A 24,871-nucleotide genomic window follows, 5' to 3' on the forward strand; every position below is an offset into this window, starting at 1 on the left:
TGCCTTGTCTCCTGCGTTCTAGATAGGAAACCAAGGGCCTGAGAAAATAAATTACCTTTAAAAAATAGTGCATCAAAAAAAAAAAAAATAGTGCCTCTGTTAGAGGCAGGTCAAGGCTGTAGTCCCAGCTTTGACTCCTAATTCAATGTTCCTTTTACAACTTGCAGTATCTAAGCTCTTCAGGGAAATGGAGTACGTTCTGGACAACTAAATCAATATTGCCTCTTGAACAAGGCCTAGAAACAAAAGCTGAGCAGGAAGTCATCCTGGTTTTGCCTTGCAATGCTTATTCATTAAACAGAAAAGGAAGACAGAAAACCTGTCCTTTAAGACTGTCCTTCCTGTTACATAACGGACATACTCAGGCAAATGGAAGTGATCGATAGGGAGGCACAGAACAGTCTTCTCTGCACCAGAATGGTTCAATAGCTTTGAGGTGCCTGGCTGCTTTAGGTACTGGGTGGGTGGTGCATCCATTACTGGGGAAAAGCTAAGCACAGTTTTGAAATACTTCTCAATAACATAGAAAGCTATCATTCAAAACCAAGCAAATGTGTTTTGGTTGCTGTCCTTGGTCTTGGCTGATACGTGGTTGGCAAGGGTTGGAGGGGCAGGAGGCTCTTTTGGGACGGATGTCAGTGCATGCTTCCTCTATGAAAGCAGCAGATCAGTTGCTGGCCTGCTTTGGGTGTGAGTCACAGATGAATGTCAACAAGATATATTGGAGCTGCAATCACCCATGGTTGCACACTGTCTCAGAATGCCTCCCGTGCATCCCATGGACCTGGCTTTGCAGTCTCCTGGTGTGCCAAGCACAGCATATGGTAGGTGCTGCATCATTGTCAGCTCAGCCAGTGACTGATGGGTCAATTTGGCTCAGATTGCCAAGGCTCAAAGCACTGAACCTTGCCTTTTGGAAGGACTTAGGAAACATAAAAGGAGACACAAAGGAACAATTTGTGACCCTGTTGCTAGTATTCTCCTTCACACATGGGGCATTTATGGCTCTGTGTAGACCTGTAGAGAGTATGCTGGCCTTGGCTTCAGACATGTACTCTGCATGTCATTGGTGACACATATGACATAATTAGTTGCCCTATGCCACAGCAAAGCATGTGGTTTGCCAGTTCACAATGGCTCAGAGTGACACACACACACCTCTGCGGTGGCATCAGGGCCATAGGAAGGCTTAGTAAACCAAGGAGTCCTTTTCTAACCATGACCAGTATGTTTGCACAGAAGGACATAGAAAGGTCAGGAGAAGCACAGCTGAGACAGCTAAACCAGCCACTGAGATTTTGGCATTACCCACTCTTTATCTCCATGTCCCCTTGGCTTGGTGTCTCAAAAAGATATTTCCTGAGAGTTCATGTATGACCTAGAAGAGGAAGCAGTTGATCAGGGCAGTTGCTCTGTTATTTTGGGAGAAGAGGCAGAATCAATTGAATTTGAAACTGTACCTACCACTGCCTGTTTCTTGGAGAAGAAAATGTCACTGAAATTAACTTAGGACTGATTAATGTTCCCAAAGAGTTCACAAATAAAATGTCTCAAATCTGACTGCTTGGGAACATAAAAAAAATCTCAAAGAAAAAAATGATAAGGCGTCCAAGGCTTGTAGATGTCCCAAGCATGGACTCAAATCCCCTCCCTAAGCTCCGCCAGCGTTACCTTAGCAAGGCTCCATCATTTAAACGTGGTATCAGGAGGGGCTGAGGGAATCCACAGGACCTGGGGCTGCTCCAGGGACAAAGGGGCTACTTCTAGCATGAAGTAGATAGACTGTAAGAGAAAGCAAGTTATCAAGCCTGAGTCTGGTACTTTCTGTTGTCTGCTCTTTGGCAGGCCAGCTGCCTTGTCTGGGTCCCAGTTTCTTCACCTTTAGTAGAAGAGCCTTTAGATGGATGCTCTCAGTCCTTTTGAGCGTCATCAGTTTATGAGTCATCACCATTTGTAATCTTCTCTGATTATGGTACACGGAAAGCAAATAAAAATAGTTTCATTTGTATCAAGATAACCAATTTCCAGAGAGCTGGCTATGAACCAGGACTATCATAAATTTCTATGAGAAAAGCAGAAGCTGTTTGTTTGGCTTTAGAACTGCAAAAACATGGGCTAATCAAAATGTCATTTCCTCTCAGTAATTACAGGCCCAGCAAGAAATTCAAATGTAGCCAGCATTTCTTGGCATTAACGTGTGAGAGACGAAGTAGTTGGAAGAGCTAGGTTACAGTTTGGAGTCTGCAATGCAAATTATTCTTTAACCTCTGATTATCTATGTGGCTTTGGATAAACTACTGATCTCTCTGAGCTTCCTGTTCTTGTCCCCTCCACTCTCCATCTCTCATTCTTTCCTTGTTTTTCTTTTTTTTTAAAGGTAGATTATCACCTTGTAGCCCAATCTGACTACAAATTTCTGTCTCAGCCCGGGGCCTAAAGTCATGTGCTACCCCACCCAGCTTTTCTTTCTTTATATATGGAATGCTGTTGGTTTCTTCAGATATTTTTCTTTTTGGTCAAAATTAATATATGCACTTTGCCTTAACTTCCCAGCAAGTACCAGATGACCTATAAGTTACTTCCTTTCCATTTCATGCCCATATTCCTTCCCAAAGTAGTACTCAGAAAATTCAGTCTTTTTCTTCAGTAATATATAATCTAGTGAGTCAAATTAACAACAATACAAATTGAAGTAACTGTGTCACCCAATAGGTCAAGATCCAAAGTGTGAAAATTAGACTTACACAGTCACAGGAAGAAAATTTCATTTGTGTCTTTGTGTGTGTGTGAGAATATATGTATGTATATATATATATATATATGTATATATATATACACATACATGTGCGCACACACACACATGACAGAAAAAGGTTGGGAGAAGCACAGGTGAGACAGCTTTTGGTATTACCCACTTGTCACCTACATGTCCCTTTCATTTGGTCTTTCATAAAAATATTTCCTGAGAGTTCATGTATAAACTAGAACAGGAAGCAGTTGATCAGGGCAGTTGCTCAGTTATTTTGGGAGGAGAGACAGATTCAATCAAACCTGAAACCCTACCTGCTGCTGTATATTATACGTAGAGTTTTATTCCAAATCTAGAGCTGAGGACAAAAGGTCAGCATAGAGAAGTGACTTGCTTGCACTGATATCATTTATGATTAGAAAAACAAGATCTTGGATTCAGGTTTCCAAGTTCTAGCTTTCCAAGCAAACAGACTGAGTCTGGATAGGTAGAGAGGTTTTGGTTAGGAAGAACACTGTGAGGCAGCTGTGGCAGGAAGACACACTGGTGTTGACAGATCAAACAGCAGAGAACTGACTCACTTTTTGTTGTTGTCGTTGTTGGTTCCCCCCCCCCAGTATCTTCTGCTCAACAGATCTAAGGGCCTATTGCTGTGAGTAAAGTGGTCCCCTTTGACCCACTCCCAAAGACCTTCCATTTCTAAGGGCTTTGCCCTCACACTCTTCCCATTTCCCACTTCTCACCATCCCTTTGTTCCTCTTCACAGGTTTCCACTGGACACTCAGTTCTTGTCTGTATTTGTTTATTACAGTAACAGACATGGATGAGCACTCTTCTTTTCTGAAACTTCTTTCTTCTTTAAGTTTCCAAACACCCCATTTCTCTTGAGTTTTCTTCCATTTGGGCACTCCTACTCTTCCTTGTTTGTTGACTCTTTACTGACTTCTAAATGATGTATGAACAAGTACCAATTATTAGATACCATTACGGGACTATTTGTGCCTTGAACATCCTTCTCTTTGGGGTAGGGGTTATAGAATCCAAGGCTACATCCCCAGGCCCATAATTCCAAATTCTTATGTTGAAACTTCAACCTTGAGTCACGCAAATGTGGCTGTCGTACACAAGAATATGAACTTTAAGGTGAATGAAGAGTAGAACTTTCAGGCTGTATTCCAACTGAATCTGACTGGTGCCCTTGTAAGAGAAAATGTGGCTACAGAAAGATCCAAGACTCATGTCTATAGATGCAGAGAGAAAGTGAATGTCTTCAAGGTAAAGGGGGGGGGGGACTAATAATAGATCAGACCCTGCCAATATCTTAGTCTTGTACTTCTTTCCTTCAGAACTAAGCAATATATATTTCCTTGGTTTATGTCATTAAGCCTGTAATGTTCTGTAATGACCACATGCATACACTACTACAGAACTTCCATCTGTTTTCAGTGGTGATAGACATCATCATTCTGATTTTTTTGTTTTGTTTTTCGAGACAGGGTTTCTCTGTGTAGCCTTGGTTGTCCTGAACTCACTTTTGTAGACCAGGCTGGCCTCGAACTCACAGCGATCCACCTGCTTCTGCGTCCTGAGTGCTGGGATTAAAGGTGTGAGCCACCACACTTGGTTGTCATTCTGATTTTTATCTAGTCCTTTGGCTCTAAATGCCATCTGTTTGCAGAGCCATTCTAAATTCATCTGTCCATATCTGTCCATTTCATATAGACAACCACATACTCTTATAGACAACTGCATAGTCTAAGTATCTGGTTGGAGGCCTAATAGGCAAAACCAGAACTTTCTGAGACTCATGCCTTCCAGCAACATATTAGATTAGAGCTATGTTCTTGTACATTTATACTAATGTCGGCTGTGATTGTGCTATTAGGTTTCCTTTGGTCTATTTGTTGTTGTTCTCATCAAAATACTGGTGACTCACACTGTCCTTGAGAGATTTGTCACTTGGTGTGCTGTCAGGACAAATATTCCTCATTATGTACTTTAGCAGTTGACATTTTCAAAATCTAGATTCAGTTCTTTTGTATTATTTTGTGTCTATGTCCATCATTTTGGTTTTTACCTGTTATTATAAGTCATCAAGATCTTAAGACTGAGCTATGTCATTTACTCTTCTGCCTATGTTGGCTTCACTTATGAACTTGACAAGCATGAAGGCTTTTTTCTTTCTTTCTGATTTTCCAAGACACGGTTTCCTTGTGTAGCCTTGATTGTCCTGAACTTGCTTTGTAGACCAGGCTGGCTTTGAACTCACAGCAATCTGCCTGCCTCTGCCTTCCGGAGCGCTGAGATTATAGGCATGCACCACCACACCTGGCTGGGTTATTTTATTTTATTTTAATACACAGTCTCACGTATCCAAGGCTGTCTTCCAAGTGACCTTGCACTTGTGACTTTCCTGCTTCCACTCCATGAGCATTGGGCTTCTAGAAATGTGCCACTGCATCCAGATTACGTAGTGTTGGGTATGGAACTCAAGATCTAGCAGCTTTCAAAGGAAGAGTTGTAACCTATGGAGTCATCTCCCAGGTGAAATTTAAGTTTGTTTATAGAAAACTTATTTGCAGACTCTCTTGACCTTGTTGGAAGATGCTTTGGTAAAACGTTGCATAAGCTATTGGTTTATGCTTAGAAAATAAAGCCACATGAAGGGGTTTGCAAGGTTTATCTATTCTCATTGTGATCTGTCCCCACCCCACCCCCCCACCCCCGCTAGGCTGGCCACCTCACATTTAAAACAGAAACTTAAATGCTCCAAATGTTATAAGTTTGTATAAGTTTTATTTTTTCTTTTTATTGAGTAGGTTTTGAGATAGGAGCCCTTATATATCCCAGGCTGGCCTTGAACTTGCTATATGTCTGAGGCTGGCCTTGAACTCCTGATCTTCCTGTATCAGCCTCTCAACTGCTGGAATTACAGGCATATACCAACACACACAGTTTTGGTATAGTGCTAGAGACCAAACCCAGGACTTCAAGTGTGGTAGATGAGTTATACCCTCATCCCAAAGGTTTTCATTTCTAGTTCTCCAGTGACAAGAGCGCTAAAATGTTTGAAATTCATATATAGACCCTAACTCTTAAGACTCATACACAGAAGATGGGAAAGGAGGTCCCCCTCAGTCATAGACCTAGGGAGGGGAATAGGATGAAAGTGGGAGGGAGGGAAGATGGGAGGATACAAGTGGTGGGATAACATCTGAGTTGTAATCTGAATAAATTCATTAAAAATAAATTTAAAAATAAATAAATAAAACTAAAAAATAAAATAAAATGCAATACATTAAAAAAAGACTCATACACAGACCAAGCTGTTCAAATTTTTCAAATGCCAGACACTAAACTCTTTCTACTCATCGACAGGTTTCAGTTGCATCATTCACATATCAGTTTTTCTTCTAGGTATTGGGTAAATACACACAAGGCAACAAAGCTGTATTTCTCATAAATATTATTTTAACAATGAAAGTACTATATTTCCCATATTTGAACAAATAAAGAGGGGCATTGCTACAAACAATATGTATTGGGAGAAACCAAAATTCTCCTTAATTAAGTTCGATATTTACTTATAAAATAGTAAATGACCAGAGCTAAAAGATGGATGTGACATTCAAAAATGTAATCACAAACTGTACTTCTGTATCCAAAGTGTTTTAGCGTGAGGCAACATCTTTCCATCACGAGTTGCAGTTTAAAATATTTCATTAAAGGCCAATGAGATGGCTTCACAGGTAAAGGCACTAGCTCTAAAATCTGGTGACCTACGTATGATCCCTGTGATCCACATGGTGCAATGAGAGAAGCAACGCTCACCAGTTCTCCCCAATCACCACATACACGTCATTGCACCCATGCACATGCATGAGCCCAAGCACACACATTAATTATATGTAATAAAATATTTAACTAGGACTGTACAATTTTGATTCAAATGTAAATTCACTGTAGGTCTTGTGTAGTAACTTCTAAAAGATTTTTACAATGTGGTAAATGGCAATTGCCTCATTTTGAAAAGCAAGAGATTTCAAGGATATATTATAATTGCCAAATGAAAACAAATTATTTCTTTTTGTATTTAAAGCCATCCTGATTCTTTTAATCTTCATTTTTACATGTTCTCTAACCTATTGCATTTAGTTAAATCTTTCATAGAATTCTTTGTTTTCACGTACAGCCGATTCTTGATTATCACAATTCAACAGTGCAATTGAACAAATATTTATTGAGCACTTGCTAATGGTGCAGCTAATCTAAACTAGCAGGCCATCTTAAAAATAATTCACACTTGGCTTTGTAATAAATTATGATTTTATTATAAAATACCTTGATTTGTATAGTACTTTATAATTTTCAGAGTCCTTTCTCATATATTATCTCATTTGATTTTATGCAGATTCACTTCTCTACTCCAGAGAGGCTGATTTGGCTTAGGCTGATTGATATTAATATTAATTTGCATTCACTAAGCACACACTGGCTGAACAGCAGGAGCAGGCGGCTGCTGGAGTGCGTTGAGGGGGACAAGCAGGGGGAGCTTGTCTGCGATTACAGCTTTGGGGTGGACAATAGAGCTGATGCACATAATAAGGCAAAATGATCACACCACACACACACACACACACACACACACACACACAGACACACATACACACCATACCAGCATATAAGCCTGAATTTATTTCCCATTGCTATTGACCACTGAAGCAGGCATTTTTAAGGTTTAAAATGTTTAGCTAATTATGATGATCTATAAATATGATGATCTATAAACAAGATAGAATAATAATTATTTGTACAAGACAGTCACTCGAGATCTTGTCATTGAAGATACCTTAGTGACTATCAGTATTAACACTGGAAAAAGGGTTTAAATGGAAAAGATCAGAGCAATCACAGTGGAGGCCGGTAGCAGCAAGTCCACCAGTGGAGGGGCATTATAGAACTGCAGTCATGTTCCTTCTAGAAGCACATTTATGCTTTGCCTTTACTGGGAAGGCAGTATGGACAATGGACAATGTAAGCCCTAGTGTTGGAGATTGGGATGGAATTTCAGAGATGAGCTCACTCCCAAGGTTTCAGGAAAGCACACCTATAAAGCTCTTGGGACATGCTCAGCACTTGATACATGGTAGTTAATACTGTTAAAGATTTTTTTCCTCCTTCAAGACATTCATGCATACTCCAAGACAGCTATTTGGAAACCAAGTGACTGCAGTAGGATATGGTTGCTCTGGGAAGCAGAATCAATGTACAAGGGCGGGTCCCAGGAGAGTGAACATTATGATAGGATGGGATTTGAACAGAACGGCCCGCAGAAGCCTCCAGGAAGATGCATCTTTCATTGTTAGGGATCTGTTATAAAGGATCACACAGAAGCTTCTGGACACTATGGATGTCTCTATGTTACCTCCAGTTTCCAGAGGCGGACCTTGGCTCTGCAACTTCAGCAGCAGCAGAGCATCAGGAGAAGACCAGAGGGAATTGAAGCAGGGAAAGAACACTCCCACATGCTGGAAAGCAGGCAGATGTGATGATCAAGACCCCTGGCAGAAGAATGCAAACAAAAAGAGAAAGAAACGGTGCTCTCAGACAGAGAGCAGCCCTTTCCGATGAAGGCAATGCAATCAAAACAAGGGAACACAGATGCTTACATCAAATTTTTGTAGACGGGGAGTTTGCTCTGAGTCTCTGGAGCCATGACACCTTATAAAAATCCAGTTAAAGTGATGTGCTCTCTGGAGAAAAAAGAAGCAGAGCTATAACTCCCCACAAAAGGTTGGCTGCAATGACAGTGGATTTGTGTGTCCCTTTACACTCACATACAAACACATGCTACCTTTGGTGGAAGTTAGATTGGAGTTGATAATTAAAAAAAAAATGAACTAGAAGCTGTAAACCACAGGTGATAATTTCAAAGAGTTGCCCAGTTCATTTCTGTGTTTTGTTTTTGTTTTGTTGTTGTTTTTTTTAAAAAGAAGCTTGTAAACGTTCACATACTGCATTAGATCTGTTCATGGACCAACAATCCCTAGTGCCCATCATAGTAAACCCCAAGTAACTTCTCTGTTCTATCATGACTAAACATCTTCTGCACTCACAAGGCAGGTCTATTAAGAAAAAGAAAGTAAGGATGGAACTCTGTAATGCCTTCTTCCCTGGTGAGCCCAAGATATCAATTTAAAACTTCTGCAAACAACCTGTTACCAACCTTTTCACATATCTCAACACTCTGCACTGAGATGATAGCCTTGGCCAGAGCTTCTATGTATTTAATGCACAATTTCTTTCTTTTTTAGCCCTACCAGGAGCACAGGCAAACTGGAAAGATGGAAGAACACTAGCTTAAATATTTAAATGGCCATGAATCAAGTTGCCATAATAAATAATGGAATATTTCTTGTTTGGACACTTTCAAGTTCCACAACACCAGAAATAGCAATTTAAATGGCTTAATTTTCTTCTCCATTGACTTTAATGAAGATCTTCTTTAATTCAGCCAGCCGGCAAAGCCAAAGCTCTCAACTACTGCTGCAAATGTTTGACTTGGGCCAGAAATGTCTGTGAAATGGACTCTGCTTATGCAACTGAGATATGAATTTGGATTAAATGCTCTTATGACAAAGCACGAAAAGCTTAGTTGCTCATTTTAAAAGTTAGCATTCTCCAGCATGACTGTAGTGGCATTTCAAACATCAAAGCTGAAAGATATCAAACCTAGAGACACTTAGACATCTTTTCATTTTATTCTTTCTTCACAGACAACTTTAGCATCCAGGATCAGACTGCAGTACTCAGGCATGGGCTGATTTCCTTTTTGTCTGCCGAAAGCCAAGCAAAATCAAATGGACGTCAGATGTGTCTATGGAGAGTAGTGGTGTTCAAGGCCAGCCAGGCCTAAGTCCATAGAATCTTTCTCAACAAACAGTCCTTAGCGAATCCTTGTAGGATTTTATATCTAAGTGCTAGTACCGGGTGGTATGCTAGCGTTTCTCCTAGTGAAAATGACTCATTGGGCTGGAAAATGCCTAAGTGCAGAGATGAGATGTCAGTTTGCACAATGTTGCTTTGAAAAGGCCTGGAGGATGAACACAAAAGGGTAAGGGGAGGATAAAGATGACAGCAGGTGTCAGACAGTGTGACAATACAGAACCAGAAATTCTTGGTCAGAATGACAGCCCAATTTTGGGTTTAAGATCAGGAGGTTCATTCTGTGTGTGTGTGTGTGTGTATGTGTGTGTGTGTGTGTGTGTGTGTGTGTGTGTGTGTGTGTGTGTGTGTGAGAGAGAGAGAGAGAGAGAGAGAGAGAGAGAGAGAGAGAGAGAGAGAGAGGGGGAGAAATTTAGCCCAACAACTCGAATGACATCAATTGACATGATCCTTATTATTGGCACCTTCTTTCTGACACTTGCCATGCTTTATTTATTTATCTTCTTTTGCTTTTTGTCATGTTTTAGATGATAGTCTTCAGATGGCATTATCAATAGCAGACAGTACATTCACCGAGATGTAATCAGAATATTAGGTTAGTGACAGTTCTCTCTTTTTCCTTAGTAATTTGTTTTGTGGATTGTCATTTAGTTATAAAAAGTTTGTTTTGAGGTTAAATTAGTATTGGTCATATCTCGAGAATCTCCTTCATGTACAGGCATTTTCAGGCCATTAAGCTCTCAGTTTACAAACATTAATTTATCTGAATGGTGTCAACAGAAGTAAACATAATTGCCAGGCTGGTCCCTTACGTCCTCACTTCGTGTTGTTGAGACTGAACTCCAAAATCCCATGCATATCTTGGTAGAGTGACAATTGTTGAGAACAGCATAAGCAAATACATGAGACCAAAAAAAAAAAACCAAGTTTCTGTACCTTCAGTCTCTAAATCAAACGCCTATTAAGTGCCTTTTGTGTATTAACCCTGATAACCCAAGTCCAAGGGTCTGCTGGCTTTTGTTTAGGCAATACTGATTTTACTCTTCTCTCTACTTCTCCCTCAAGTGTAAATGGACTATTTTTGTTTTTAGAAATGATACAAAGATAGAAGAAGGTGCGGAATAACTCATATTTATTTAGGCCTTTCAACGTGGCAGGCACTGCTCCACATGCATTACCCTCATATCACATTTGGTCCACCTAAAAACTCAGAACAAGGCTGTGGCCCCTCAGTTTATAGTAACGCGCTTCATAGTTGCCACCTGTCAATGGCTGCCAATTTAAAAAAGGAGCAGATCAAAGATGTGAGTATGTATCCAGTCAAAACCAAAATGAATGGGGGCATACCCTTCTATCTCCTAAACTATGATCTTATACAGAAATGTAGCTTTGGCTTGTGGTAAGTGAAAGAACTCAGGAAAAGGAAGATAAATACCATTTGTATGTGAAACAAAAAAGGTTGTGCTCATAAAGGCAGAGAGTAGAATGAGGTCACTAGAGGCTGGGTAGAGGCTGGGTAGAGGCTGGGTAGAGACTGGGTAGAGGCTGGGTAGAGGCTGGGTAGAGGCTGGGTAGAGGCTGGGTAGAGGCTGGGTAGAGGCTGGGTAGAGGCTGGGTAGAGGCTGGGTAGAGGCTGGGTAGAAGATAACAGGGCAAAGACAGTGGAAACGGGGTGCAGTTGGGTAAGGTGACTAGCATGGTAGTTATGAAGGATGACAATTATGTGCTTGAAAATACATAGCAGAAAGTTCCTAACACAAGAAAATCATAAATGTTCAAGGTCGTTGGTACACCAATTGCCCTGATCTGATTGTAACAATATATGTGTATATGTATGTGTGTGTGCATATGTATGTGTGTATGTTTTGGGATGCCATATATACTCTATAAATACATGTAAATATTATGTATTAATTTAAAATAAAAAAACCTTTAAAAGTTTAAGTGTGCCATTGTTAGAGCAACTCTTAAGATACTGGATAATCAGCACACAGGGTTATTGGATAGAACATACAGTGATGCAAGGCTGAGAGCTATCATGGTGGTCCTTGTTTGAAATCATCTACTTCAATGTATTCATTCATATATGTATGCCTTTCCCTCTGGGCTGCTATATGATAACTTAGGTTTGCCAGAACTGAGCTTTCTTTCCATTATGAGTAGGACAGTTAGCTTTTGGAGGCATTGTGGGGAGAAGAAATGGATAAGAGATTCCAGTGTTTGTCCTTGAAGAGCTTATTGGTCTGGTCACTATTCTAAGAAAGCACAATGGATTGACTGTAGTGTCACCAACATAGTCTTATAACTAAAAACTAAAGTAGCAGTCTGCAAGGATAGAGCACAGACTGCTTTCTCTGTTGTGGAGTGTGAGTTCCGTCACCCATTGGATCCAACATCACTCCCAAGGTGTTTTGGGCATAAGATTTTGCATTCTTTTTATCTTCACAATAAGACCAGGAAAGCTTACAAAAGCTGTAAACTAGATGTTTGGATACTTATGGTAGCTTAAGATATGGAGAAAAGCTGCTAAAGAAAAATGTGTACCTTTGAAACTTGGTCCCAAGTCAAATGTTGCCACCAAATGTCTGTAGTTAATCAGAGAAATTCAAGTACAGCCTTGCTGATTGATAGGCGTGACCAAGCAATTACCCACACTCTATAAAGCAGCCTGCTCGCAGCCACCCACGTATTTGCTGATACCTGGGAGAAGCACAATATAGTTCAAGCTCTGGTGGAAATGAGAGAAAGCTCTGAAAAGACTGTTGTTTTCCACCCCAGAAATAATATATTGCCCATGACCATCATTTCTCAATCTCCCTAAAGAATGAGCCTTCAAAGATTTAAATAACTACAAGGGGATTTAGAAAGTCAGACCAGAAAGAGCCACAGCAAAGATTAGTGTCAGGGAGGCTGACAGGTAAATTGTCATTGTGGTGTGCTAGGTGGAGGGAAATGTGTGCGGCCCATCACTAATTTCCCTCACTAATTTCCGCTAACAATGGGGTGGCCCATCCCACATGATCCAAGTTCACAGATTAGGAAGAAAGCAAAAATAATAATAATGAGTATAAATGAAGCTTACTGCATCACCAAACATGTTATTATTATTTAACACTTAATGAGCACCCACGGTATGCTGCAAGCTGGTTCATCTCAACACTAGCAGCTAATTTTTATTCATAACACTTCATGGAAAGTGAGTAGTATAGTACAGTCGTTCAAGTTCACTTCAGGCTCCCAGTTCCTCAGCAGCAGGGAATAATGTTATTGGGACCAGGCCAGATCTGGAAAACCAAGGAGAAATTGTTCCTTTTGGCTGCTGTTGCTTTGTTATGTCTGAACAATGAAAAAGGAAGGGAACACAAAGAAGGAAAAGAAGCAAGCCCATTACAGAGAAAGGCAGATGAGGGGGCAGGGAGCTGACCACATGCAGTAACAAGGGAAACGGGGGTGGGGGGTGGGGGTGGGGGGTGGGAGTGGGGGGGAGGTGGGGGCGGAGTTGTACCTGGTTGAGACCAAGTGACTGGTAGCTGCTGTGCAGATAATTGTTTGCCCAGAAATTATGCCTGTGCATTGGGACATGCTTCAGAGCCAGTGTCAAACCTTTACCTGGAGGCAGCAGTTCAGTCCTCTGGCTGGCTCTCAGGGCACCGTGGCCTCTCCTACTGACTACTCTCATGCTGGGAACAGGGCATAGATGGGAGCTCAGGGAATTGCTGTTTCTGATGTCTCCTCCACCTCCAAGCAGCCTCAAAATGTGTACGGAATCTACAAGTAGGTGCTACTATTGGGCTTAGTCTCTGGAGAGGCTAGATAGATATCATGGTGTGGAGAGGCAACCTTAGAAAACATATGGGACACAGAAGCCACCTGCAATCCTAACCAGGAATAACTATTCCTTTATTCCATTTATTGTGGAATATACCTCCACTTCCGGTACTTGATCGACTGTATTTGCCTCTTCCCACCTGTCCCTTTCTAGTCAGTCAGAGAGTAGGTTGGTTGTCACCAGGAGCAAGAAGCTCAGAAAGAAGGCGTTGGTCATAGAATTTCAGATTTGCAGCATGAATAAGTTCCAGGGAGTCCATAAGAATTATGTACTGTATACTTAAAACACGCTATTTGAATCATCTTAAGTATCTCAAGACACATCCAATGCTAACCATATTGAGGCAATGAATATGGTAATTGACGAGTGTGGCAATCATTGCACAGGGTCAAGCCGATTTCAAAGGTAGAAGCTTCTAAGAGGAAACTTCTGAAATCACACAGTAGCCTGTTAGTTAGTTAGAGAGAGAGAGAGAGAGAGAGAGAGAGAGAGAGAGAGAGAGAGAGAGAGAGAGAGAGAGAGAGAGAGAGAAAGAGAGAGAGAGAGAGAGAGAGAGAGATGGTTGAGAAGAGCCCTAGAACTCCAGGATGCCTCAGTTTATACCTTGATTAGGAACTTCTTTATGGAACCAGGTTCTGGAGGTCTAAAGCTACTAGACAGAAAGAAGAGAACAGACATTTCAGACAGGACAACAGTTACTATAAACAGTATTTCTCTGAAGCATAATTGAGGCTGCATTGTCAGAGATGAGCAAAACTGTATATAGTATCTTCATGAAGCTTCTAGTACTGAGAGGAAGCCACAGTCAGTCAAGCAGTTGCATCTATGCAATAATGACCTAGGCCAGGCACTCCAACAAGAAGGGACATATGCTTTTGTGAGGTCTCATTGAGGCTCAAGGGCCCAGGAAAAGGGGACTTCTATAAGAGTGATGATTGAGCTGAGGGATGAGTATGGATAGGCTACAATCATGATACTATAGAGGTGAGGGGCATTTCAGATAGCGGGATGCTGTACAAAAGCTCTGTGGTCAGAGAAAGCCCAGTGCATCTGAAGAAAAGAAGGAGATGAATGACATGGTTCCAAACAACTATGAGAGAGACGCAAGATGAAGTTGGAGATGTAGGAACTGGAGCAGTGGAGAAATGTATATTCAAACATTGTATCAATCACTGAATTTTCAGTATGTCTTTTAAAGAGACAGACCTAAGAACATTGCAGAATTGAGTATGTACTTGTGTATTTCTGGTATGAACACTCAGAAGAAACTCCTTCATTTCTCATTAGCTCCTAAAGGGTCCATAGATTATTTGGAAAATATCAGCCTAGTGGGAAACTTAGTGATATTTCCTACTGTCCTTGAAGCACTTGAGCAACACCTGTTGTCAAAGGCCACAGGGGAGGAACCAAGGTTGTACCAAGATAGTTTTGAATGTGATCCAAAATAAAATTACCAACTTATGCAAAACATTATGAGGTTTCTTTACAATTTTTGGAAACTCAGTTGCATGGGTCCACAGCATGAACTTTGTAGATGACAACATTGTGTCACAATGTCAAAGAGTTGGTTCTGGCCAGTCTTGATTCTACTTCATTGTTTTGTGTCATTTGTGTTCACAATGACCATACTCTCCGCCTACCTTTCTAACCACTAATCATTGTAAAATATACATATAATAGATACTATTTTACCCATTTACCCAATTCAACAATATTAAATGTATTCATTATGTGTATAAAGCACTATCTCACTGTAAACTTTTCACTATATCCACATAAAGCTCTATACCTACAAAACAAGGACTCTTGTTTGTCCCTTCACAGTCCAAAGTAATATCTATTTTTTCCTTCTATGGGTACCTTATTAAGGTGGAATTGCATAATATTCACTTAAAACATTATTTTTAACTTTGTGTACATTGTACATGTCTGTGTGCATGTATGAGGGCACCATATGCGTGTGGGTATGTAATGATGCCAGAAGTTGGTATCTGGTGGCCTTTTCCATAATTTTCCACTGGGTCTCTCACTTGAACCCAGAGGTCACAAGTTTAATTCAGCAGGTATAGTTAACTTCCAAGAGTCTGCTGATGCCATCTCCTGAGCACTCTGATGACAGTCATGCGGTTGGGCCCACCCAGCATTTACATGTATACTGAGCATCCAAAAGTCCTCACGCTTTCATGATAAATGCTTTACCAACTGAGCAAAGTCCCTGGCCCCACATATTGTTGTAAGGGTCTATGCAAATCATAGAATGTATCATTTTGTTCTATTTATTTATTTATTTAAAAATTTATTTATTTATTATTATGTATACAGTGCTCTGCCTGCATATATACGCACAGGCCAGGAGAGGGCACCAGATATCATTTGTAGATGGTTGTGAGCCATCATGTGGTTGCTGGGAATTGAACTCAGGTCCTCTGGAAGTCAGTGCTCTTAACCACTGAGCCATCTCTCCAGCCCCTATTTATTTATTTTTGAGCCATGATCTTACTGCATATCCCTGGCTGTCCTGAAACTCACTATGCAGATCAAGCTGGTTTTAACTCTCAGAGATCTGCCTGCCCCTGCTTCCTGAGTGTTTCGATTAAAGTATGCACCACCGCACCCAGCACAATTTTATTCTTTTTATGGATGAATAATATTTTGTTAAATGGACATACCATATTTTGGTTACCCAGTCATTTGTTGATAGACACTGGGTTACATCCCATCTTTTAGCCACTGTGTATAATGTTGCTATGAATATTAGTGTACAAATACTCATTCAACTCCTTGATTTGAAATAAAAGACTGCTGGGTCATACAGTAGCTCCATAATTAACAATTTGAGAAAACATCCAACTCTTTAATATAATGGCTAGATCATCTGACCTGTCTACCAGCAAAGCACAAAGACTGCCACTTATCCAAGTCTTCATTGATGTGCTGTTTTCTGTGACTTTCATTTCAGCCACCCTGATGAACTAGGAGTTGTATCTGAGCATCTCACTGTGCTTTTGATCTGCATTTCCCTAACAACTAATGATGCCAAGCATCTTATTCTGTACACACCAGCCATTTGTATGTGTGTGTGTGGTGTGTGTGTGTGTGTGTGTGTGTGTGTGTGTGTGTGTGAGAGAGAGAGAGAGAGAGAGAGAGAGAGAGAGAGAGAGAGAGAGAGAGAGAGATCTTGTTGTCCTTGATTGCAATTTACTTTCTGTTGTTGTGGTAAAATACACAAACCAAATTGGGGAGGAAAGGGTTCATTTCGGCTTACGATGACAGGCAGGGCAGGAGCTCAAGCAGGAACCTGGAGGCTAGAAATGAAGCAAAGTCCGCAAAGGACTGCTGCTTACTGGCTTGCTCTCTATACCTTGCTTAGTTTGCTTTCACATACAACCCAGGATCACCTGTCCAGAGATGGTATACAAACAGTGGGCTAGACTTTCCCTACATTAATCATTAACCAAGGAAATTGTCGCACAGAAAGGCCCACCAGCCAGTTTGTTGGATTTTTTTTCTCAGTTGAGATCTCTTCTCCCCAACTTTAGTTTAGGTTAAGTAGATAAAACCCGGGCAGCTTCAGCACACAACTGTCTTGTATGTATCCAAATGGATGTGTGGCTCTGTTACTCTTTCTCCTGGTTGGTTTCCTATTTTAAAATTTTAAGATCTTTTAAAAAGAAAACATATTTTGTGGATCATTTTTACTTTTATGGACTACTATTTTAAAGTAAATCATCAATATACTACTAGCACTGAACTATATCAACTATATTCCTGTGTATTTATTTTAAATCTTTAATATTGTAGCTGTTATATATTAGTGTTTGAGTGCTCCCATTATTATATGACCTGTATACAAAATGAATAAAAATTTTGATGACATGCCCCTCCATATCTCTTCTTAACTTCTCCTAGATGTACCTGCTACACTGTCACTTTCCATTTTAAAGAAGTAACCCACAGAGTCCAATTTGTACTGCCAATATAGTCATGAGTTTGGGGCCATCCACTAAAGTATGGTTAATCTACCAGGAGCCACATTCCTAGAGAAAATTGATAACCCTTCACCAGAAACCATTAACTGTAAATGACTCCCTTGTTAAGGGTTAAGGTGTTGAGTAAGACCCGTTAGTGCAGGTCTTGTGCAGGCAACCACAGATGCTGTGAATTCATGAGGACTGTGGTTCTATCGTATCCAGAAGATGATGTTTTGCTGCTGTGCTCCTAACTTTTGTTCCTTTTCTGTGATGATTCTTGAATCTTTAGGGTTAGGGGGTGATACAAATGCCCATATTCTATAGCATTTTTTTTAAGTAAAGGTCTCTCACTGAAATGAAGTTTGCCAATTTAGGTAGACTTGCTGACTAGTAAGCCCCAGGAATTCTGTGTTTGCCTCCCCAGGACTACGATTACAATGCTGTGCTACTATGCCAGACTGTTAGCATTATGGGGGCATGCATTTTACCAAATGACCTTTCACCCCTATCCTTTTTTCCTTTGCTTTTTTATGTTTACTGAGTATCAGTATAAGAACTCCTGACAGTGAAGTCTGAACAGTGTCCATGGCAGACACACTTATTCACCTCCTCATGGTACTTTCAGACCAACTTGGATACCAAAGGAATAAACAGAGAAGACAACATGATACTGGGACTGAAGGAATACCAGCAACTTGGAAACATAGGAGAAGGCCCTAAACACACCTGGAACAGTTGTCAGTGCCAAGATTGAAGAAATCCAAGTTACCTAAAATGAGTGATCCCTACTTTCCAAAGAGTGGAAGATCTTGCTATTCTTTGTAGGATTACAAGTGATAAAGGACCGCATGCTTCATCATGAACCCCATTGGAGGAAAAGGAATGGCTTCCAGACATGCAAATCAACCCAGATTTGTTCAGGCTTTCTCTTTATGTTTGACACTTGATGGGACTTGTCCTCAAGTTTCCCCGGGGTCCTTTCCTTATTGGTCATGCACTAAGACTAGACAGGTGTACTGGTTAGGTTTTTGGTTTTTTTATTTGTTTGTTTGTTTGTTTGTTTGTTTTTGTCAACCTGACACAAAGTAAAGCCACTGAAGAAAAAGGAACGTCAACTAAAAAAATACTTCTATCATATTGCCCTTTGGACATGTCTGAGGGGACAACTGGTTAATGCTGAAGGGTCTAACCCAATGAGCATGGTGTTACCTCTGGGGATGTGGTCTTGTAGAAGAAGCAAGAACAAGCTGTTGTGGAGCAAGCCAGTAAGAAGAGCTCCTCCATGGTCATTGTTTCAGTTCCTGCCTCCACTTTCCTTCTTCAGTTGCTGCTTTGGCTTTTATCAGTGATGGACTATAAAATGTAAGGTGAATTAAATCTTTCCTTCTTTGGTCATGATGCTTATCACATCAACAGAGAAGCAAACTAATGCAGTGCTCATATTTGCTTCTACATTTGGACCACAGCTTGGGTGTTTGCACCATAGTCTATGAAGGAAAGCAGTTGCACTCAAACATGGAGTTGGAATAAGAGGAAATATCCCTTAAGGATGTTCAGGCAACATGGGTTCCCCACTTTGAGAACCCACCGTCTTGAGAACCACTGTTCTAAGGTCCCCTTGATATTTATAAAAAATTGTCTTTATTAAGGCTACACCTATGCCAAAGAGAAACACATCAAAAAGTTGCCAGGCTTCGTCATAAGGAAAACATTGAAGAGCTGCCAGACCATCACAAAAATAGACTTGGCCTAAAAGAATAGCCCTCCATGAACTAAAGCAATTCAGGAAGCTTGAGTGGCTTGATTGCTAGGATGCAGAATGGGCTAATTTAAGGATTGACAGGTAGGTACATAATGCCACTCAGGAGTTGGTGACACAATAACTTCCCTAAGTGCCCAGCTGAGCAGGGCCTTCTTAAGTAGTCTTATTTTTATCCCAAATTTTGAGAATGGCAAGGCCAATTAAACACCCATGCCAGTGTTCCAAGCTAACCAATTTTGATTCCATTCAACCATTATTATTATTAAAGATAATTGTATGTGGAAGAGCTGAGTCCAAAAATGTCCCCTGAGTCCCTCATACTTTTTTTTTTTTAGAGCAAACTCAGGCATACATTTTGACAAGGACAGAACCATGCTGAGCTCTGGATTTTTTTGGGGAAAAAACTGGCAGTGTGGCATATGTTCACTTACAAGTTGGCAAATTACAATTACTGACTCCAGGGGTGGGCATAGGAATTTTCTTCAGCACTGGTTACAAAGGAACACTGAATCTGATAAGACAATCCTGCGTCTAGATTAAAGTCTTAATTTTGGAAGATAAAGGGCAAAGAGAAGAGTGGAAAAAAAACCCAGCAAAGTTACCACAGGCTCATGTTCAAGGGGGAATTTAAGCATTCACTCCTTCACGCTCAGGCCTGGGAAGGCAAACTCTTTCCTTTGCAATGTAATCCTTAACTGATGACCAAGCATGTGTTGTAAAAGAATGAAGTGGGAAGTGGAAGCTGAGAGACTCTCCATCACTTAAGAGTGTGTGCACGATGTTCATTCTGCAAATGGACTAATAGGTGCAGAAGAGGCCTAAGTAAGTGGAAGGCAGCTTTGGGAATGGGGTAGGTGCCGTCCAGCCAGCTCCTAGAGGGGTGGGAACTCATCAGTGGAACTGAATTGTGCTTACCGCTAGCTGCCTTTTGTAAGCCATAGTGCCTGTTTCCTTCTTTGGCAGCATCCTGTCTCTTGTTCGTGTCATCTCCAGGAATACCTGCTGCCTTGCTGAGATCCAAAGAAGAAAAACAAAGTGAAGTAAATTGCATATTCTTCTTTTCTACTCTGGCTGCCAAGGCTTTGTAGAGACAATGCAGGGAAATTACAAAGCCTGGAAGAGGTTCAACTGTGCAAATGTGCATCTCTCTGCCTTCTGTCTCTTACTACCACCATACAGATATGCACACATGTGCATATACATATGCATATGCAATGATTCTACACCAGCTGTTATGCCACGCTATTTTGGAAGATGACAAAATTAGATAGTTGAGTAAACATGAGCTCAACTAAGACATTTTTGTGGTGAGACAAAATTTCATGTTTGATCTAAGTATCTGCAATTTAGAAGCTCACAGTCACTGCTCGGCAAGCTCTTTGGCTAAGGATGGTGGAAGGAGTGTAAAAAAAAATCTACTTAAGGGCTTAGAGCAGTAAACAAACAAACCCTCTGGTGTTATGTGTCACAATAAGGAAGCAGTCTTTCGAGTGAGGACTATGGCATTCTGATGACAGCTGATATCTTTTGTGATGTCTGCTACTGTGGCTGGCTAACTAAAGTGGTAACTAACTATGCCCTCCCCAAGTCTCTCCAAGTGTGTGTGTGTGTGTGTGTGTGTGTGTGTGTGTGTGTGTGTGTGTGTAAATATGCATTAGTATCTGTGCTTCTCCTATATATACATATATTATATGAACATATTATATATTACTGTTTGTATATTCCCTATATGAACATATATATATATGTGTGTGTGTGTGTGTGCATGCATGTGCATGTGTGCGTGTGCACACATGCGCGCGCGCACACACACACACACACACACACACACACATGACTTACTGCCTTTGTCTTCCCCATTTTCTCCTTAGTTTCACTGTCACTAACAGACATTTAAACTTCAGTAGCAGAGAGGCAGAGAGCTTGGCAGAGACCAGTGATTACTAACTCCATTCATCTGTCTGCTTCTGTTCTTGATGTAGCATCTTAGCTACATTTACCTTCTGTAATCTCCCTTCCCCCACCCTTCCCCATTTCCTTGGAGGTTGATGTCTTGCTCTGTGAAGTGCTCTGGCTCAGCTTTCCTTTATGTGTCCTGCATCAGACCCAGTCACCCTCCGTCAGGCATAATTGCTGAACCAGAACCTTTGATAAGGTCTTGTCTTGACAAATCCATTGCCTCAGAAGCTCATCATAACTTTGTCCATGGCAGAAACTAAAAATTCAGAATGTTTTCATCAAGCAGCAAGGGTATTTGCAGGCAAATAAAATGATTTGTGGGGGGGGGGACAGGACAATGTGTTTGGAAACTGCATGGCATAATAACTTTGGAATCTTCTAGACCTTTCAGTACACTTGCTTAGAGACTTCAGGATATTGCTTAAGTTTCTTCATGGCTTAGTTAAATTATTATAAAAAGGAACGAACAGCAGCCCCCTACCTCCAAGAGTTGGTGTTCCCAGTCCAAGCACATAATATGTAAATGCCGGAAAGGATGTCAGATTTCTTCATCTCAGGGTTTGTTTTCAGTGGCACTCCTTATACACATCTTTTCTCTTATGTGAATGTAATGTTCCTAATTTGTCTGATTCATTATCACATAAAATTAGCTGGCCTGCTTATATAAAGATATGCTCTGGATATGTGAAGCCTGTTACCTCACTTAACTTAGGAAAGAGTTCCCAACACAATACACAACTAAAATTATGACTGAAAATGTCTTTTAACTTCAAGAACAATAATAGTCACATAATTTGTCATATACATCTTAAACTAGCAAAACTCCCTTAGCATCAAAAAATCCCTTTGTAGTCTCTGCATATTACTACCTGTACTATTGGAGGTCCAGAGACTTTTTTCTATATGCAGATTACTTTGTATACAAGCCAAATATGATGGTGGCCTTCAAGGTCTTCAAAATGGAGAGGGAAGCAGGTAGGTGATCTTCAGACCTCTACTCTCTCACTTCTCCTACTCAGTCTCATCCCCAGCTTTGCCACAGATCACCTGTTCCACCACCAGTTCCTCCCTGCACCCATGCCTTGTAGATTATGCAGACTCCTATAGCCTCCTTCATCTGCCCCAAACCTTTGTCTCGGGTGACAACAGCCACAAGCATTCCCTGGGAACCCTCTGGCAATGCCAACTAGGGAAGCAAGTAGACAGTCTTCAGATCTTTACTCTCCTTCGTTCTCTCCAAGTCCAATCCCCCAGTCTCATCCCTAGCAATGTAGCAGGCTACCAGTCTCTCCTCCCTCTCTGTCCCAATCCCAGAAAACTAAGGAAATCTGAGTAGAACACTCTGCTTTACTCCTTCCTGTGAATGCTCTCAGCCTCTCCCTCCACTTCTAGAAGTCTCCATCCCTCAGCATCAGCCCCCCCAAAACAAGAAACATATTCTAACCAGAACACCCTTTTTGGTCACATCTGGAAGGATCTCAGAAGCTTTCCATACCAGGCAATTGCCAGCCACCATACTCTCTTAAGAACCAGAGAGGGCAGCAGAAACAAAGTAACAGAATACGTAACCCAACAAAGACATGGCCAGATATCAGCACTTAGAATTATAGCTTTTCTAAACCCAGATGCCTAGACACCAGTGTCAGTAACATTCAGGACAATATGTGTCCATTAAAACCCAGAAACCCTACCACAGTAAGCCCTGAGAAATGCTATATAGTTGAAGCACAAGGCAATGACCTTAAAATAACCTTTATGAATATGATAGAAGTCCTTAAAGGGAAAATGAATACATTCCTTAACGAAATGCCTGTAAACACAGAGAGTGGAATGAAATGGGAAAAAAACAGTTTAAGGCTTGTAACTAGAAATAGAATCAAAGAAACCCAAAACTTAGCAAAAATTGGAAATAAAAAATATAGGAACTCAAACAGGAAACTCAGAGGCAAGCCTCACTGACAAAATACCAGAGACAGAACAATTTTCAGGCATTGAATATATAATAGAAGAAATAGATATATTGGTATTTAAAAAAGAAAATATTGAATCCAAAAAACCTCCTGACACAAAATATCTAGGAAATCTGGGACACTATGAAAAAACCAAATTTATGAATAATAGGGATAAGGAAGGGAGAAGAAACACAAAGGTCAAAGACAAAAGATTTTCAGTAAAATCATTGAAGAAAGTTTCTATAGAGATAAAAGAAGCATACAGAACACTAAATAGACTGGACCAGAAAAGAAATTCCCCATATCACATAATAATCAAAAGCACAGAACAAAGAATATTAAAAGCTGCAAGGGGGGAAAGACCAAATAACATATAAAGGCAGGCCTAGTAGACAAATACCTGAAGTCTCAGTGGAAACTCTAAAAACCAGAAGGGCCTAGACAGATGTTTGACAAACTCTAAGAGACTGCATATGCCAGTTCATACTACTATACCCAACAAAACTTTCATTCACAATAGAAAGATATTACATGATAAAAGCAAATTTAAGCAGTACCTATCTACAGATTCAGCCCTCTAAAGGTGTTAGAAGGAAAACTTCAACCTGAAGAGGCTAAACCACATCCAAGAAAACACAAGGTAAAAATACAATCAAACCAGCAAATCAAAAGAAGGAGGAAAAAAAAAAACCTTTGACACTATAATAACAAAACAACCGTAATCAACAAACTTTGCTCATAGATAACTCTCAGCATCAACTGTCTTCAGTATCCAATTAAAAAGAGGTCACAGACTAACAGAATGGATGTGAAAACAAGATCCATTCTTCTACTGTGTTGAAGAAAAATATATTAACATCAAGGAAAAACATAACTTCAGAATAAAATGACAGAAACAGATGTTCCAAGAAAATGGACCTAAAAAGCAAGCTGATGTAGTTATTTTAATATTTGACAAAATAGACTTCAAACAAAAAATAATCAGAAGAGACAGAGGTCAGTACATATTCATCAAAGAAAAATTCCCCCAAATGGACGCTGCAATTCTTAACATCTATGCACCAAACACAAGGCCATCAAGTTTATAAAAGAAACACTATTATAACTTAAATCACATATCAACACCCACACAGTGGTAATGGATGACTTCCGTAGCCCACTCTTGCCAATAAACAGGTTATCCAGACTAAAACCAAACACAGCAGTACTGGAGTTAACTGATGTCATAAACCAAATGGTCCAAATTGATATATACAAAACATTTCACCCAAACACAAAAAACAATACCTTCTTTTGAGTACTCCATGGAACGTTCTTCAAAACTGACCACATACTACAAATATATTGTATGAAATAAAAACTTTTCAGTTTTAAAAAGAGAGAAAAAATAAGTTCCCTCAATGGATGTGTCAACTAGCAGAACATACTATCTCACTTCCAGAGTGTACTATAAAGTCCCCAGTGTGTTAGAAGATGGAAAGGATTAGATGAAGAAGCAAGACGGTGACATCAAAGGTCACTCAACAAATCAAAGCAGAGCTCTCAAGCTGTAAGCTCCTACCATTAGATCTTAGGCATTCTTCACACATACTTTATAGGACCTGCCATTGTCATAGGAAGGCTTCCAGAGCTAAAAAACACCAGTAAATAGCCAAATTCTTGTACTAATTTTAAAAACTCATCTACTGGCTACTTTCTAATATT

This window comes from Acomys minous (assembly GCF_964271855.1).
Source record: "Acomys minous genome assembly, chromosome: 7".
Lineage (NCBI taxonomy): Eukaryota > Metazoa > Chordata > Mammalia > Rodentia > Muridae > Acomys > Acomys minous.